This window comes from Erpetoichthys calabaricus, chromosome 2, assembly GCF_900747795.2.
Source record: "Erpetoichthys calabaricus chromosome 2, fErpCal1.3, whole genome shotgun sequence".
In the NCBI taxonomy this organism is placed as follows: Eukaryota; Metazoa; Chordata; class Cladistia; order Polypteriformes; family Polypteridae; genus Erpetoichthys; species Erpetoichthys calabaricus.
The window spans coordinates 7988640-8004838 of record NC_041395.2 but is presented as its reverse complement, the minus strand read 5'-3'; the positions used below and the strand labels follow the sequence as shown (position 1 = coordinate 8004838).

At 44.8% G+C, this 16199-nt stretch overlaps 1 protein-coding gene across 1 annotated transcript in view; it reads right to left on the bottom strand.

Moving 5' to 3' along the window:
- slc1a2b (solute carrier family 1 member 2b) overlaps positions 1-14607 on the bottom strand; it is a 202220-nt gene extending 187613 nt beyond the window's left edge. Inside the window, exon 1 of the mRNA XM_051923611.1 lies at positions 14218-14607. The gene's annotated coding sequence lies outside the window, so the exon portion shown is untranslated. The remainder of the gene's footprint in view (positions 1-14217) is intronic.
- Between the last annotated feature and the right edge of the window lie 1592 nt (positions 14608-16199).

The window sequence follows — 16199 nt, the reverse complement described above, 5'->3', positions numbered from 1 at the left end:
GGGGGGGGGGGGGCGTGATTAAAAATCATTATTTCATTTGGCGGAATAAGAAAATACAAAAGGAATTGCTAAAGCAACATACTTGGGCCAACCATCCATCATTGAAACCCCACGTAATTCTATAAAGGTCCAAAGGGGGCTGAGTAAAATATGGAAGCTATACAAGAAAAATAAACGTCCCAATCCAGTCATTAATAATAGTCAAAGGGAAGTGCTGAAGAACCGTCTCACATCTGCTAGTGTATCACATAGACACCATGGGTGCACTTGATGTGTAGACAACGCCATGCAGCACGCTAGTGTGTGACGATTATAAATAACCCCACATTGTCAAGCCCACTTCATTCAGTTAAGGATCGCAGGTGGCTGCAAACTGTCCCAGGAGCTCTGAATCAGTCCTGGACAAGGTGCAGGTCCATTTCAGGGCATGATTGAGACTTTTATGATATTACAGAAGCTGTGAGAAAGGGCTAATGAGCATTTGTGTGTGTGTGTGTGTGTGTGTGTGTGCAAAAAGAGGTGAGTTGGGCATCCACACAGCTGGTATCCAACACCCCCCCAATTTTGTGGAGCAGCACTGTCACATGTAATTGAACGATATTGCAGCCCAGTGCTGCTGATTGCTTTGGTGCGGCAGGTTTATGGCTGTCCCTGATGGGCCATCAGCTACATGATTGATTTTCTCATTTCATTGCGGTTCAACCTAATGGGCTAGTCTCAGATATTAAAAAAAGAAAAGAAAATTAAATCCGTACCGAAATTGAGTCAAACATTTGAGAAAACGAAAGTGGAAACATATCTTCACATCGGTTTCTATCTCCATTTCCGTTTTTTACTTTATTTAGTGTTGTGCCATGAGGCAGTAAAATGCTAATTGTCTTCTCTAAAAATGGCACCCCAGATCTGCCGGTCCTTCTGCACCTGTTCTCCCTTCTCCTGAATTTGCAGGAGGTTCCCCAGCTCTGGCAAACATCCAGTGCCAAAGAAACTCCATCCCAGTGGTCCCAAACACTTCAAACCACTTGTCTCATGCTTCAAACATCATGAAGACCTTTGAGAGGCTGGTCCTCAAACTGCTACGACCCCTACGATCCTCTGCAGTTTACCTATCTGACCCATAACAGGTATAGAGGATGCTCTCATCTCATCTGCTTCCACTTGGACAAACCCAGCAGCACACTCAGGATCGTGTTCTTTGATTTTTCCAGTGCCTTTAACACCATTCTAAGACTTTGACTCTTGATGCCCCCCACAGTTTCCTGGATCATGAGCTACCTGACCAACAGACAGCAGTTTGTGAGGCTGTGTCTCAGAAATGGCGGAGGGTAATACTTGAGCACCTCAGGGAGCTGTCCCATCTCCTTTCCCGTTCACCTTCTACACACAATACCAGCCTTTGCCACCTTCAGAAGTTTCCAGATGACTTGTCCGTCATAGGCTGCATTAATAATGGAGACATGTCAGAGTACAGAAAGTTTGTGGAGGACTTTGACTTGTGGTGCAGCAACAGCAACCTGCAACTGAGCATCAGCAGGACAAAAGAGCTGGTGGTGAACTTCCGGTACAAGATCAGTCACCATTCAGGAGGAGGACGTGGAAGTGGTGCAGAGATACAAGTACCTGGTGGTCTGATAACATAATGGCACTGGACAAGAAGGTTCAGAGCAGACTGGACTTCCCGAAGAGACTCAGGGTTTTTTGATGCATGCAGCAAGCTGATGGAAATCTTCTACCAGTTCATAGTAGCCAGTGTGGCGTTCTGCGCTGTTATGCCCTGGGGAAATAACTTGAGCTCAAAAGAAGCACAAGGCCTGAAAAAAACTTATCAGGAAAGCCTGTGCCATCAGCGTGGCGAACCCTGGACAAAATGGAAGCTGTTATGGAAAAGAGGATGGTGGAAAAAAATTGAATGCAGTCATGAAAAATCCCCTCCAGGAGGCGCTGTCTTGGAGTACATTTAGCCACAGGCTCATTCCACCATGGAGTGCGAAGAAACGCTTCTGGGGGTCCTTTCTGTTCCCTGCTGGAGGCACTTTTAAACTTTTAAAGTTCATTTTGAAATTTCTGCACAACATTGATTTATTGATTGATTGATTGATTGATTGATTGGATTGATTGATTGATTGATTGATTGGCTGTATTATCTATCCTGTGAGTCTGCATTCTCGTTTTTTGTTTTTGCTGCCGCATGCATTTGAATTTCCCTTTGGGATTAATAATGTTGATCAAATCTAATCCCAAATCCTCGATGTGAACCGTGCAGTCGCTCGTCACCTTTGACAACTACAGTAATCCCTCACTTATCGCGGGAGATAGGTTCCAAGGCCGACCGCAATAACTGAATTTCCATGAAGTAGGGACACCATATTTATTTAATTATTTAACGTGTATTTGGACGTTTTTAAACCCTCCCTGTATTGTTTACAACCCACCCTTTACTCTGTTAATAACAGGGACAACTGCTAAGCAATATGAAATCGGTAGATAAGTTTACACTTACTGTATAGCGAAGTACACGTAGCAGCTTGTAGGCGGTCATGACGTCGTCAACCTTGTTGTAAAGATTCCTAAAGCAGATTCCATCCAGACTACCGCCTTATCACGTCCACTTGGAACTCGTTTTGCACCCTGGTTAAAGGACACTGCGGCCGTAGATCTTATATGCTTTTCCTCCTTTTTAAATAAAAATAATCGTGGACTCATTGATGTTGTTATGGTGTCCTGCAGCGGTGTAGCTGTTCCCTTCCTTCAACATATCGAAACCTTTTACCTTTTCTGTAATCATATGCATCTTCTGTTGGCGCTTGGACACGGCCCCTGAAGCAGTAGCACGTTAATGATGAATGAGTGAGATGAGACTTCCTGGTTAATGCAACACTCCGTCGCTGAGCCAATCAGCAGCACACAGGAACTTAACTGCGTGCTCTGATTGGGTAGCTTCTCAGCCATCCGCCAATAGCATCTCTTGTATGAAATCAACTGGGCAAACCAACTGAGGAAGCAAGTACCAGAAGTAAAAAGACCCATTGTCCGCAGAAACCTGCGAAGCAGCGAAAAATCCGCGTTATATATTTAGATAGGCTTACATATAAAATCCGTGAAAAGTGAACCGCGAAGTAGCGAGGGATTACTGTACTTGTTTTCCCCGTCAGTTTGGTTTTTCCCCAGGAATTCTGGTTATCCTCCATCAGGCCCCACTTGATTTATTGAGGTGTGTACATGACGGACTGGCCTCCAGTCTGGGGTTGTTTCCCGCCTTGCACCTGATGCTGTCAGGATCGACTCTGTGAGCCTTAATCGGATTGAGAGGGTTGGATGAGTTGGTTTATTTTACAGTCGATTCAGACCCTCTCTACTTTCTGCACATTTTATTGTTCTGTAGATTTCATTTTAAATGGAAAAATTGGACATTTTTGCCCGTCAATCTAAACTCAATAACCCATAGTGACAAAGGGAGAAACGTCATTTAAACTTAAACAACGGACTCTGATTGGCCCGTATCCACCAACTATTTTCCTAGCCACAGTAATGAGAGTTGGAATTGATTGAGGTTTTCTGTCGCCCCATTCCTTTTGTGACCACCAGGGGGCATATCCACAAACCAAACTAAAAGCTGCAGAACTTTGGCAACTGTGAATAAACGCACTGTCGAGCGACCCGGCTGAGACACCCCGGATAATGGCACTGGATATGAAGGTTAGGAGCAGACTGGACTTCCCGAAGAGAATGCATGCAGCAAGCTGATGGAAATCTTCTACCAGTTCATAGTAGCCAGTGTGGCGTTCTGCGCTGTTATGTCCTGGGGAAATAACTTGAGCTCAAAAGAAGCACAAGGCCTGAAAAAAACTTATCAGGAAAGCCTGTGCCATCACCGTGGCGAACCCTGGACAAAATGGAAGCTGTTATGGAAAAGAGGATGGTGGAAAAAAATTGAATGCAGTCATGGAAAATCCCCTCCAGGAGGCGCTGTCTTGGAGTACATTTAGCCACACGCTCATTCCACCATGGAGTGCGAAGAAACGCTTCTGGGGGTCCTTTCTGTTCCCTGCTTGACTCACTTTTAACTTTTAAAGTTCATTTTGAAATTTCTGCACAACATTGATTGATTGATTGATTGATTGATTGATTGACTGATTGATTGATTGGCTGACCGGAGTAGGGCTTACGTAGTGCTGCTGCTTTGCAGTAAGGAGACTGTGGAAGATTGTGGGTTCACTTCCCGGTTCCTCCCTGTGTGGATAGCGCTTTGAGTACTGAGAAAAACGCTATATAAATGTAATGAATTATTATTATTATTATTATTACCCCTCCCCCAGACCACGTGGGGGCGACCACTCTGGTGGCTATGGGTACCACGGGTACAGAACTTTGAAGCTCAACCCTGTAGGGGCCCGTGGACCGCAGCACTTCCGCCACACCCGGAAGTGCTGGGGGGAAAAGGATCCGGGACACCCGGAGTGCTTCCGGGTGCGCAGCCGGCACTTCCGCCACACAGGGGAGTGTGGGCGGAAGATTGTTGGGTGGCACCTGGAGCACATCTGGGTGATTACAAAAGGGGCCGCCTCCCTCCGTTTGGGGGCTGGAGTTGGGAGAGAAGGAAGGACAAGGTCTATGGAGGAGGCAAGGAGGCAGCCTGAAGGAAGAAGAGGCATTGTTTAAGGGCCTGGACTTCTGTGGACTTTGGGGTTAGAGTGTGCACTGTAAATATGGAGACTTATAATAAACGTGTGTTGGGTGATTTAAACGTGTCCGGCTGTCTGTGTCCGGGTCATCTTCCACAGCACTTACACTTTTCATCAGAAAGGCCTGGAATTGGAACTGAACACCACCATCGGAGGACTCGTCAACGAGAGAAAAAGAACCGAGCTACTGCCAGGTACTGTGCTCTTCTCCTCTATCTGTGTATGACTGTAAATTAAAGCAAAGTCGCCGTACCTGAATTTAAGATGATTTAAGAGACTGTGATAGAATACAGTCGACCCCCGCAAAGTCGCGGTTCAGAGTTCACAGCTTCGTCGTTTGCGGATTTTTCCTTAGAACCTAACTAATGATTGTTAGTGGAAACCGCAAATATCCTCTGCAATTTTTTAACGGCTTTTATTGTGGCAATACTGTACTGTAGAAAGAACAGAAAGCAACCGCAGACGAAAAGGCGGCTTGTGATGGTGAAAGTAGCCAATCCGAGAGCGTTATTCATTTCTCCTTGCTGTTGATTGGCTGCTGCTCTGTGGCGCATCTCCGACAGATGTAGCCCAGCATTCCCGCATCATAACAGTTTACCGTGTGTCACTCTCTCTCGAGTGTTGCGCTGAGCGTTTTTCGTTTTGTTCTTCTTAAAGCCCTAAGATGCCCCTCATACGGCCCTGCACCTTCCAAAGGGCTTCTGGAAATGAACCTAAGTGGCAGAAAAAGTTTAAGACACTCCAGGAGAAGGTTAAACTACTGGATTTGCTCCGGGAACTTAAAAAGTTATGCCGCAACTTCCCATCACAATGTTCTTCAAACCTATGAAGAAAAGCCAACATGAAACCCCACCAGAGAAAAACCCGTCAGACGATACGACTCCTCCTGAAGAAGAGGCGCCACCCGAGGACTGCTGTGCAGTCATTATCTTCATTACATACCTTCATCGTACTGCACTGCTAATTCATCATCATCATCTTCAATCAATATTATTCATTATTGATGAGTACCTGTACATTTTACTGTATTTTTATTAAATTAAATTATTACGGGGTGGCACGGTGGCGCAGCAGTAGTGCTGCTGCCTCACAGTAAGGAGGTCCTCCCTGCATGGAGTTTGCATGTTCTCCCCATGTCTGTGTGGAGTTCCTCCCAAAGACATGCAGGTTAGGTGCATTGGTGATCCTAAATTGTGCTTGGTGTGTGGGTGTGTGTGCCCTGTGGTGGGCTGGCACCCTGCCCGGGGTTTGTGGGATTGGCTCCAGCAAACCCCTGTGTTAGGATATACCAGGTTGGATAATGACTGACTGACTAAATTATTACGTATTTACTCTATTTATACCAAAGAAAACGCACTTGCATGAATTCCAGTACATATAGCGGTAACATCGGTATTTTACATTCTAGCACTACGGGAGACATAGCAGTACAGTACTGTACAGTAAACTATAAAAATAGGCATTTTTTTTGACCACTTCCAAAATTCACGGTTATTCACAATTCGCGGGTGCTCTAGGAACGTAACCCCCTTGAATTTCGGGGGTCGTCTGGGTTCAAATATGTGGTGTTTCTGAATCCTCTTCCCAGGTAACACAATACAATAGCAAGCTTTCCGTTTCTTTCTTCCACACCTCTCACGTGGTCTCATCTGCCTCCTCTCGACTCTGACTACCTTTTTTACACTGGACCCGGAAATACTTCAGGTGTCACGGCATTGCACCTTGGGAGCACTTTAGTGGTCATGAGGAAGTCCCTCAACGAAGGGGCAAGGTTGCTCCCCATGGCATCACTCAGGAAGCCCAACAGGGCTGTACTATGGGACTACAATTCCCAGTGTGCACTGCGGGTATTCGTATTGTAGCTCCCTGAGTGGGATGCTGTCACCAAGCGTACCGGGGGTACACCTAATCCTGGTTCACAGACAGCACCTTCTGTTCTTCTGAGCGGGTGTCCCATCCTGATTAGGAGCCAGCATCTACCCTGGCTGGTATGTCATTTGTCACACATGTGCGCATGGGGCGGAGCTAAAGGACTCAAAAGAAGGTCATTCTCAATCAGACTGGGGGTGGCAGAGGGCATTAATCCTTTTCACTTATCTCCCCACAGATGAAATGCATTAAATTCTGCCTGGTGCCACACAGAAGACCTCACTTTCGGTTCCGTCTTCCAAGAAATCGCAGCCCGATGACCTCATTTCCGGTTACAGTCCTAAGATCCCTCCTCTTCCTGCCATTTCACTATACACATCCGCCATGTTTTCTAACCTGGGCAGTTCTGTTTTGGACTTCTGTCTGTAAAGACCATTTTCTCAAGTAGATGGGAGGCTGCTCCAAACCTCTTTGTGTGTCAAGGCCTGAATATTTACCACACATTCTATCCTCGACCTTCTGTAAGGAGCCAACACTCATCCCAGTTGGGACATCCAGCAATCTATGTCCTTCTGTTATGGCCTTCCTCCCTGGCAAGAAATCATTATCTATCCAGGCTGGGATGCCAATCCATCCCATGTGGTTCTCACAGCATTGTGACGCATGTGGACAGTGTATAGGGAACATCTTAATGGCTCCTGATGTTCTGTGAGAGAGAGGCTGCAAGGAGGAGGTCTATTATAACTTTAACGTTTTAACTTTTTCTCAGGCATGTGTGTGTATAGGGGACATCTCAATGGCTCCTAAAGTTCTGACATTTCCACCCCGCACAGAGAGGGGGTGCTGTCATTGACTGCCTGTTCTTTTTGACCCACAGTTTCTAAGAGGACCGGTGTCCCACTTCTGCTTAACAGCCATGCAGCTGGAAGTCACTTCCCTTATAAGTCTCTGGAAAGTTGAGTGTGACTGTCAGAGTGGAGAGGCGCTGAAAAAAATCTTCAGAGCTGGGGACCCCCCCCCCCCCCCCCAAATTGGTGAAGCGAGCAACCCACTGAACCCCACTACCAGGAGAAACTATCCCATTTGATGACCCGCTGATGGCCGGCTGTGACAGAAATGATTCACTTTGCTACCAGCCCTCAGTCTCATGAATGCTGGGGGACTTTGGATGGAGCAGACCTCTCTTAGTAGGTTCAGTTTGTGGACACAATAAGCTGAACCTGCTGTGCCCAAAGGCTGTTAATGCCTTTAAATGTCACCTAAATGTCAAACGTGGGCCAATCTGAGAACATCGCACTGCCACCTACAGTACACACCTGGTACTGACAGCAGCAGCAGCTCTCTCTTATTACCCAAGATGGAAGTTCAAATGTGTGTTTGGGGGTTGGATTTGGGGGAAGGTTTCTTATAATATTTATATTTTTCTTGAGCTTCTGTAATTAAACATTTTACTATGACCTCCACCTTGTGTATAATTGTATGTGACAAATAAAATTTGATTATTGATGTTATTGATGTTGTTTGTTTGTTATAATATTTCTTAAGCTTCTAACAAAAGCAAAATTTCCCCTAACATTACACAATAAAGTACTTTCTATCACTATACTGTCTGGGGACCACCTTCCTGGGTCTGGTAAGGTAAGTTCCACCCCAGGAAGAGTGGGGGCACTGGCATCAACATTGTTGTCTCCCTCCTCCTCTGTAGCCAAGACAAAAAAACATGAAAGTAGGACGAGTGACCCCACCCAACCATCCAATAAAAACTCCACCCCACAGCCCAGAATAAAACCCACCCAGTGCCAAATAAAACTCCACCCCACTGCACAAGTAAAACTCCACCCCACTGCCAAGTAAAACTCCACCCCACTGAAAGTAAAACTTCACCCCACTGCCAAGTAAAACTCCACCCCACTGCACAAGGAAAACTCCACCCCACTGCCAAGGAAAACTCCACCCCACTGCCAAGGAAAACTCCACCCCACTGCACAAGGAAAACTCCACCATACTGCACAAGTAAAACTCCACCTCACTGTACAAGTAAAACTCCACCCCACTGCCAAGTAAAACTCCACCCCACTGCACAAGTAAAACTCCACCCTACAATACAAGTAAAACTCCACAAGGAAAACTCCACCCCACTGCCAAGTAAAACTCCACCCCACTGCACAAGTAAAACTCCACCCCACTGCACAAGTAAAACTCCACCCCTACTGCACAAGTAAAACTCCACCCCACAGCACAAGTAAAACTCCACCCCACTGCACAAGTAAAACTCCACCCCACTGCACAAGTAAAACTCCACCCTACTGCACAAGTAAAACTCCACCCTACTGCACAAGTAAAACTCCACCCCACTGCACAAGTAAAACTCCACCCCACTGCACAAGTAAAACTCCACCATACTGCACAAGTAAAACTCCACCCCACTGCACAAGTAAAACTCCACCCCACTGCACAAGGAAAACTCCACCCTACTGCACAAGTAAAACTCCACCCTACTGCACAAGTAAAACTCCACCCCACTGCACAAGTAAAACCCCCCCCCCTGCACAAGTAAAACTCCACCCCACTGCACAAGTAAAACTCCACCCCACTGCACAAGTAAAACTCCACCCCACTGCACAAGTAAAACTCCACCTCACTGTACAAGTAAAACTCCACCCCATTGCCAAGTAAAACTCCACCCTACTGCACAAGTAAAACTCCACCCCACTGCACAAGTAAAACTCCACCCCACTGCACAAGGAAAACTCCACCCCACTGCACAAGTAAAACTCCACCCCACTGTACAAGGAAAACTCCACCCTACTGCACAAGTAAAACTCCACCCCACTGCACAAGTAAAACTCCACCCCACTGTACAAGTAAAACTCCACCCCACTGCACAAGGAAAACTCCACCCCACTGCACAAGTAAAACTCCACCCCACTGCACAAGTAAAACTCCACCCCACTGCACAAGTAAAACTCCACAAGTAAAACTCCACAAATAAAACTCCACCCCACAGCCCAGAAATAACTCTGCCCCTTCCAGTCCCTGTCCTAATAAACTGGCCCATTCCTAGAAGGGGGCGTCTCATAACAAACTGACTCTAGCAAAGGTCAGAGGTCCTACACGCCTACTCGAGTGCTAAAAGCTTGAATTATTATTTTTCTGTTTGAGTCATATCTTGGCTATTTATTTTTTTGTGTTACGATTCAAAGGGGTTACCATAGGGGTACCCCAACTTTTTCTTGACTCTGTGAGTTGTCTGTTTATCTTGGCCCCCCTTACACTATCCTTCTTTCCGAAGCGGGATGCCAGGTGTCCATCCTCCCAGAAACCATCCCTGACGTGGACCCAACACAAGACAAGTTCTGTCCACTAATTAAGATCACATGTCTTGTATTCACTGTAGAATTTATTGATTCTTTTTTTAAAAACAAACAATCTGAAGTACTAACATAATATAAAACAGTCCCACAGGGATTAATTACTTTTCTTCTTAGAAATCTGTTTTTGAGTCATGTAAAAATGCCACAATATCAAGATATATTATTCCCATGAATAAATCATTATTACTAATAACTGTGTGCTGAGCTCGCTGAATTTCTTGTTTCTTAAATATTAACAAAAATCTATCCATGCATTTTCTAAACCCGTTTATCCAGAGCAGGGGCATAGAAAAGCTAGAGCCTACCTCAGCAAGTATCAGGTTCAAGGCAAAAACAAACTCTGGACACGGTGCCAGCCCATCGCAGGGTGGGCACACACACACACACACACAAGTGCCAGTGCTAATCCACCAGACCTGCATGTCTTTGGACTGTGGGAGGAAACCCGCACACACGCACAGGGAGAACATAAAACCTCTATGCAAGGGAGCAGCCACCCCAATAACAATAATAATATGGGATGACAAACTGATTGCTATTTGTAACTGTTTTACTTTATGTTCAATGAAAACTATCCATCCATCAATCCATCCATTTTCCAACCCGATGAATCCGAACACAGGGTCACGGGGGTCTGCTGGAGCCAATCCCAGCCAACACAGGGCACAAGGCAGGAACCAATCCCAGGCAGGGTGCCAACCCACCGCAGCAATGAAAACTAAAAAGTCTTTATACATACTTAAGATAAATGTGACACAGTGATTAGCATGGCTGCCTCATCGATCCTTTCTCCTTGGATTTGAATCACATGCCCAGATGTTGTCCACGTGGATGAGGCCAGCTCTCAAAAACTCTACATGGGTTTTTCTGCCAAAGTTCCCTATGATTTGTGTGGAAAGTCAATTGATGATTCACAATTGGATAAACCTGAGTGTGAATGTGCGTGCCAGTGTGCCCTACAGTAGGCTGGTGCCATGTCTAATGACGGCTCAATCCTGTGAAATGAATCTTGGGCGTTATACCCTTCTTAACAAGCAGGGGGGCACTACTGTCACAGAAAACTGGGTGCCCTTATGAACAATGCTGCACATCTCTGACACAACAACACTGAGGACTTTCTATCTGTCAATATGACGCCTTTCCTATCTATCTATCTATCTATCTATCTATCTATCTATCCATTTTCCAACCCGCTGAATCCAAACACAGGGTCACGGGGGTCTGCTGGAGCCAATCCCAGCCAACACAGGGCACAAGGCAGGAACCAATCCCAGGCAGGGTGCCAACCCACCGCATCTATCTATCTATCTATCTATCTATCCATCTATCTATTATATAGTGCCTTTCACATTTACCTATCTATCTATCTATTATATAGTGCCTTTCAATATCTATCGATCTATCTATCTATCTATTATATAGTGCCTTTCAAAATCTATCTATCTAGTGCCTTTCACATCTATCTATATATCTATCTATATAGTGCCTTTCAATATCTATCTATCTAATTATATAGTGCCTTTCAATATCTATCTATCTATTATATAGTGCCTTTCACATCTTTCTATTATATAGTGCCTTTCATATCTATCTATCTATTTATCTGTATATCTAGTGCCTTTCATATCTATCTATCTATCTATCTAATTATATAGTGCCTTTCAATATCTATCTATATAGTGCCTTTCACATCTATCTATTATATAGTGCCTTTCATATCTATCTATCTATCTATCTATAGTGCCTTTCAATATCTATCTATATAGTGCCTTTCACATCTATCTATTATATAGTGCCTTTCATATCTATCTATCTATCTATCTAGATGTGTCTTTCTCTATCTGTATGCTATCCATTATACAGCACCTTTCGTGGTCATGTATGTAATTCTCTTTCAAAAACTAATTTTTTTAAATATGTGCATATCTTGCCTTGTGCCTCTCATTGTCTGTCCGTCTCCCTTTATAGCCTGTATGGTGCTCTTTGCTCCATCACACGTTTCTAAGTCCCCTTAAATTCTCTGACATTTACATCAATCGGATCGCGCCTGTGCTTTACAAATGAATGCGCCGGGAGATACGAGCTTACAACAAGGGGCGCTACTCTCCCACAGCGGGCCCCCTCATCCTTTGTATTTATCTCCATTCATTTCTTTGATTCCATTTTTAAGTCCTGTTAGTCACGAGCCTTAATAATATTTTCAGGCAATTGTGTTTTTTTTATAATGTCTTGCTTCCAAATCAGATCCACAATATGTGTGTGTGTGTCTAGACAGCCAGTCAGTTCAGAGAACTCTGTGTGCGTACAAAATGAGAAATCTTATAATAAATCGTATACAAGTTTCAGAAGGTACGTACGGTTAGATATGAGAGGCACGAGCTGAGGTGCTGCTGAGGGTCTTCACTTCAGTGTGTGCGCGTGTGAGGGGGGCGGGGGAAGTAAGGGGGGGGGGGGGGGTAATATTGTATTAACAGCTGTGTTATCACTTTAAATTAGCAAACAGTCAGCCGCTCTGTGCTATAATTCAATGAGGACTCAATAGCCCAGAACGCTATTTGATTTGTATCGACTCGCTCCGCGGAGTCGCGCTGCCTGCCTGTGTGTACGGCGATGCGGTGCAGGTCGGCCAGCCGCTTAGCAGGTTCTTTCACATCGATGTGCGCTGATCAGGGCTTTATTGTCTGATGAGGTGATGACACCCTGCTTACACTGATTTAACCTTTTATTATTATTATCATTTTTAATCTGGCTTCGTGTTCCTGATAGCGCACACTCGTTTTCTTAGAAAGCATTAGTTGTTACGATACAGCGACTTTCCATTTAAGAGAAACACAAAACCGTTTAACAGGGAAGGATCAGCGCCCTGAATCCCGCACTCGCACATACACAGTTTAAGGCGCCTGCAGACAAACACAATCCGCCAGGCACAAACCCGACAGTGAGTGCCAGAAACGTGCTCGTTAATTAGCGGATCTGCGCTGTGTGCGTGAATGTGTGGGGCCGCTGAAGGGCTGGTATCGCATCCAGGGCTGCTTCTTGCGGAATAGGCTCCGGCACCTCACTGAATTGCGATTTAATGTGGATATATAATGTAATATAATATAAACCTTTAATCACACACATATTATACATTTATATACACACACATTTACACACATATGCGTGGGTGTGTGTGTGCATATAAAGTGGTGGGCAGTATAGGTTTACAGTTGAGAGTACGCCAAACACAATCATAACCTGCATGTCTTTTTCCATAGAAACATCTTTAAACCTATTTTTGCCCAACCCTGTATATATAATAACACACACACACACACACCGAATTCTTATGTATTCATACCGTACAAGATGAATTTACATTAATAAATGTTGCTGCCTTTAGGTGCTTATTGCACTGCCGAGTACGACGAAAATTCTGCAAGTGTTACAAAAATGCTGCCTGACACACCACAACGTCTTCTGCGAAGTCTGGTATTATACGAATCTACCTTTACACCCATAAACAAAGACAACACGACTTAACAAAGCACCTTTCGTCTTTGGGGTCACCCACACTTGATAAAGGTGGTCCCTAAACAGAGATTTTACCTTCCTAATTGCACCCGTGACTTTCTAAGCTTGCATTAATACTGACTTGAGTGGTCCGATGCGGTTTTTTTTTTTTTTTTTTTCTTTTTTTTTTAGTTTCCTTGCACATTTGTCACTCTGTTAAATCCGTAGCTTACCTCTAACCTCCACCACCCATCTACACCCCCGCCCGTGGTGAATTAGTCATCAGGAGAGGTTCCCCTTGATGGGAGCTGACAAAGCTGAGGGATGATATAAGAAGGATTACCCAAGGAGTTACAGATGTACCGAATCGTGACAGGGATCAAACAGCAGCCATCCCTTTCCGACAGGCTGCCGTTTGTCACTCGCGCGCACACGATGTACGATAAATAACAACGCGCAACGCACCCACTGCTCGCGGCGTATGGAACATGCCTGGAAAGATGCTGGCATCTCGGATGAACCGGAGCTTTGGGAGCCTAAAGCAAAAAGACTTGTTAAAATCCCATTATCTATCTATCTATCTATCTATCTATCTATCTATCTATCTATCTATCATAATAAATGTGTCTATATATCTATTATATTGTGCCTTTATCTATCTATCTATCTATCTATCTGGTAACAAAACATTTCAATTATAAGTCACAATTAGTGTCAGTTAGGTCCACACAAAAGTAATTGAAGTCCTGCCACATTTCAAACGACTTATCATATTCTACAAATGAAGGAATGTCACTCACCTTTAAACTGAAAGATTTGTAGAAACTGAGTGTCAAAGATGCAAATTCAAGTTTCAAGTCCCGGAGTCCCCACTATAGAATCATGTAGCTTACTGTTGAGTCAGACGGCAAAACGAATTATTATTTAAGAACAAAAATAAATGCGAAGGCGAGCAAGCCGGTGCATAAACTGTGGAGAGCGAAGCGGCGCTCTCTGTAATCCGTGGATCTCCGTACACAACAATCCTCTGAATGAACGAGCGAGCGGCAGTTGCGTCCTCTCTCTCTCTCTCTCTCTCTCTCGCTCGCTCTCTCGCTCTCGCTCGCTCTCTCTCTCTCTCACGTTATCCGGATTGTTGGTCTTCATCCGCGGTACACACACCCTTTTTTATGTATACGCCCCTAACCCCCCCTAATATCTTTTTGAACGATTTTAGCTCGCTTTTCGATACCAGCCAGCACCCCTTATACAGGGGTTTCTTTTTTCGCTATTCGGGGGTGTTCAAGCTTAGGGCTGCACTGGGCTCACGGGTCAAACTCCATGCTTATAGGTTTCTTAGTCGTCAATGATGGGATTTACAGGCGCTTTCCCTCCCTCTATTTCTAGCGCTGTCACATGGCCGGGCGAAGGAGCCTCTTAATTCACGAGCCTAGAAGTGGCCATTGGCGACTGCTGAGAAGCCACCTTCGCTCGCATAACCCCATCCCCCAGTTCGCCTTGAGTCGCCGGCAGCACACGCAATTCCGTTCAATGGCACCTCAGCCTCGTTTCCTTACAAACCAGGGCTCCGTTTTTTTTTTATTATTATTTGTGTGTTTTATTATAAGTGAACTGGCACGACGGGGGTCTTCTTAAATGAGCTTGGTAAGCGAGGTCCACGATGGAAGCGGCGCGGGTAAAAGGCGCTTTAATGCCGAAAGAAAATGATGAGGGGGAGAGCTCTGTGATTTGTGGTGGTGGTGCGAGCGGTTGTTGAAAGAAAGAAAGAAAGAAAGAAAGAAAGAAAGAAAGAAAGAAAGAAAGAAAGAAAGAAAGAAAGAAAGAAAGAAAGAAAGAAAGAAAGAAAGAAAGAAGCGCGTAATTCTCTGGACTACAATGTTAACGAATTGTTAAACCAAACTACTCCCGCCAATGCCATCAGGAAGAAGCGCTTGGCATGAAGGCACCACCAGCTACTCATTCGATAGGAATCACGAGAAAGCGACAGCTTCAGGACAGCAAATCGATAGCGACGCTCGAAGGGTGTTAAAGTATTCAATAAATGCACGTCACGTGTCCCTTAATATGTAAGAATCATCGCACGCACGCATGTAACAAGATCGTTAAATAACGGACTGTGCAAGTATGCATTCTTCATAATAATCGTCATATTGTTTATAATAATAATACTCCAATGTGCGCACTGAGTGAATTCTTAGGATCACGTGTCCACCTGCTTATCCATGCTATTATCTGGTCAGCCAATCATGTGGCGGTAGCAGCAGCACAATGCAGGCAGATGCAGGTCAGGAGCTTCAGTTAATGGGCACATCAAATTCCCGAATGGGATCTCCGGTATTTGAACTGTGACCTGATTACTGGTTTTGAGGATTTCTATAAAAGCTGATTCACACACAGCAAATCTCTAGAGCAGGGGACTCCAACTCCGATCCCAGAGGGCTACTGTGGCTGCAGGTTTTCATTCTAACCTTTTTTATTTCTTACTGGTAATTAACATCTTTTCCCTTCATTTTAATTGAATTGCCATTTAAGACTCAGACCCCTTAATTATTTCTTTTTTGATTCCATAATCAGCAGTCAAACAATAATGAGATATTAAAGAAGCCAATGCGTCACCAGCTAACCTGTGTCCATCATTCAACATCTGATAATAAAGAAAGGTGAGGGTCTCAGTGATGTTGATCTGCTCAGATCCACAAAACATCCATCCATCCATTATCCAACCTGCTATATCCTAACTAAAGGGTCACGGGGGTCTGCTGGAGCCAATCCCAGCCAGCAC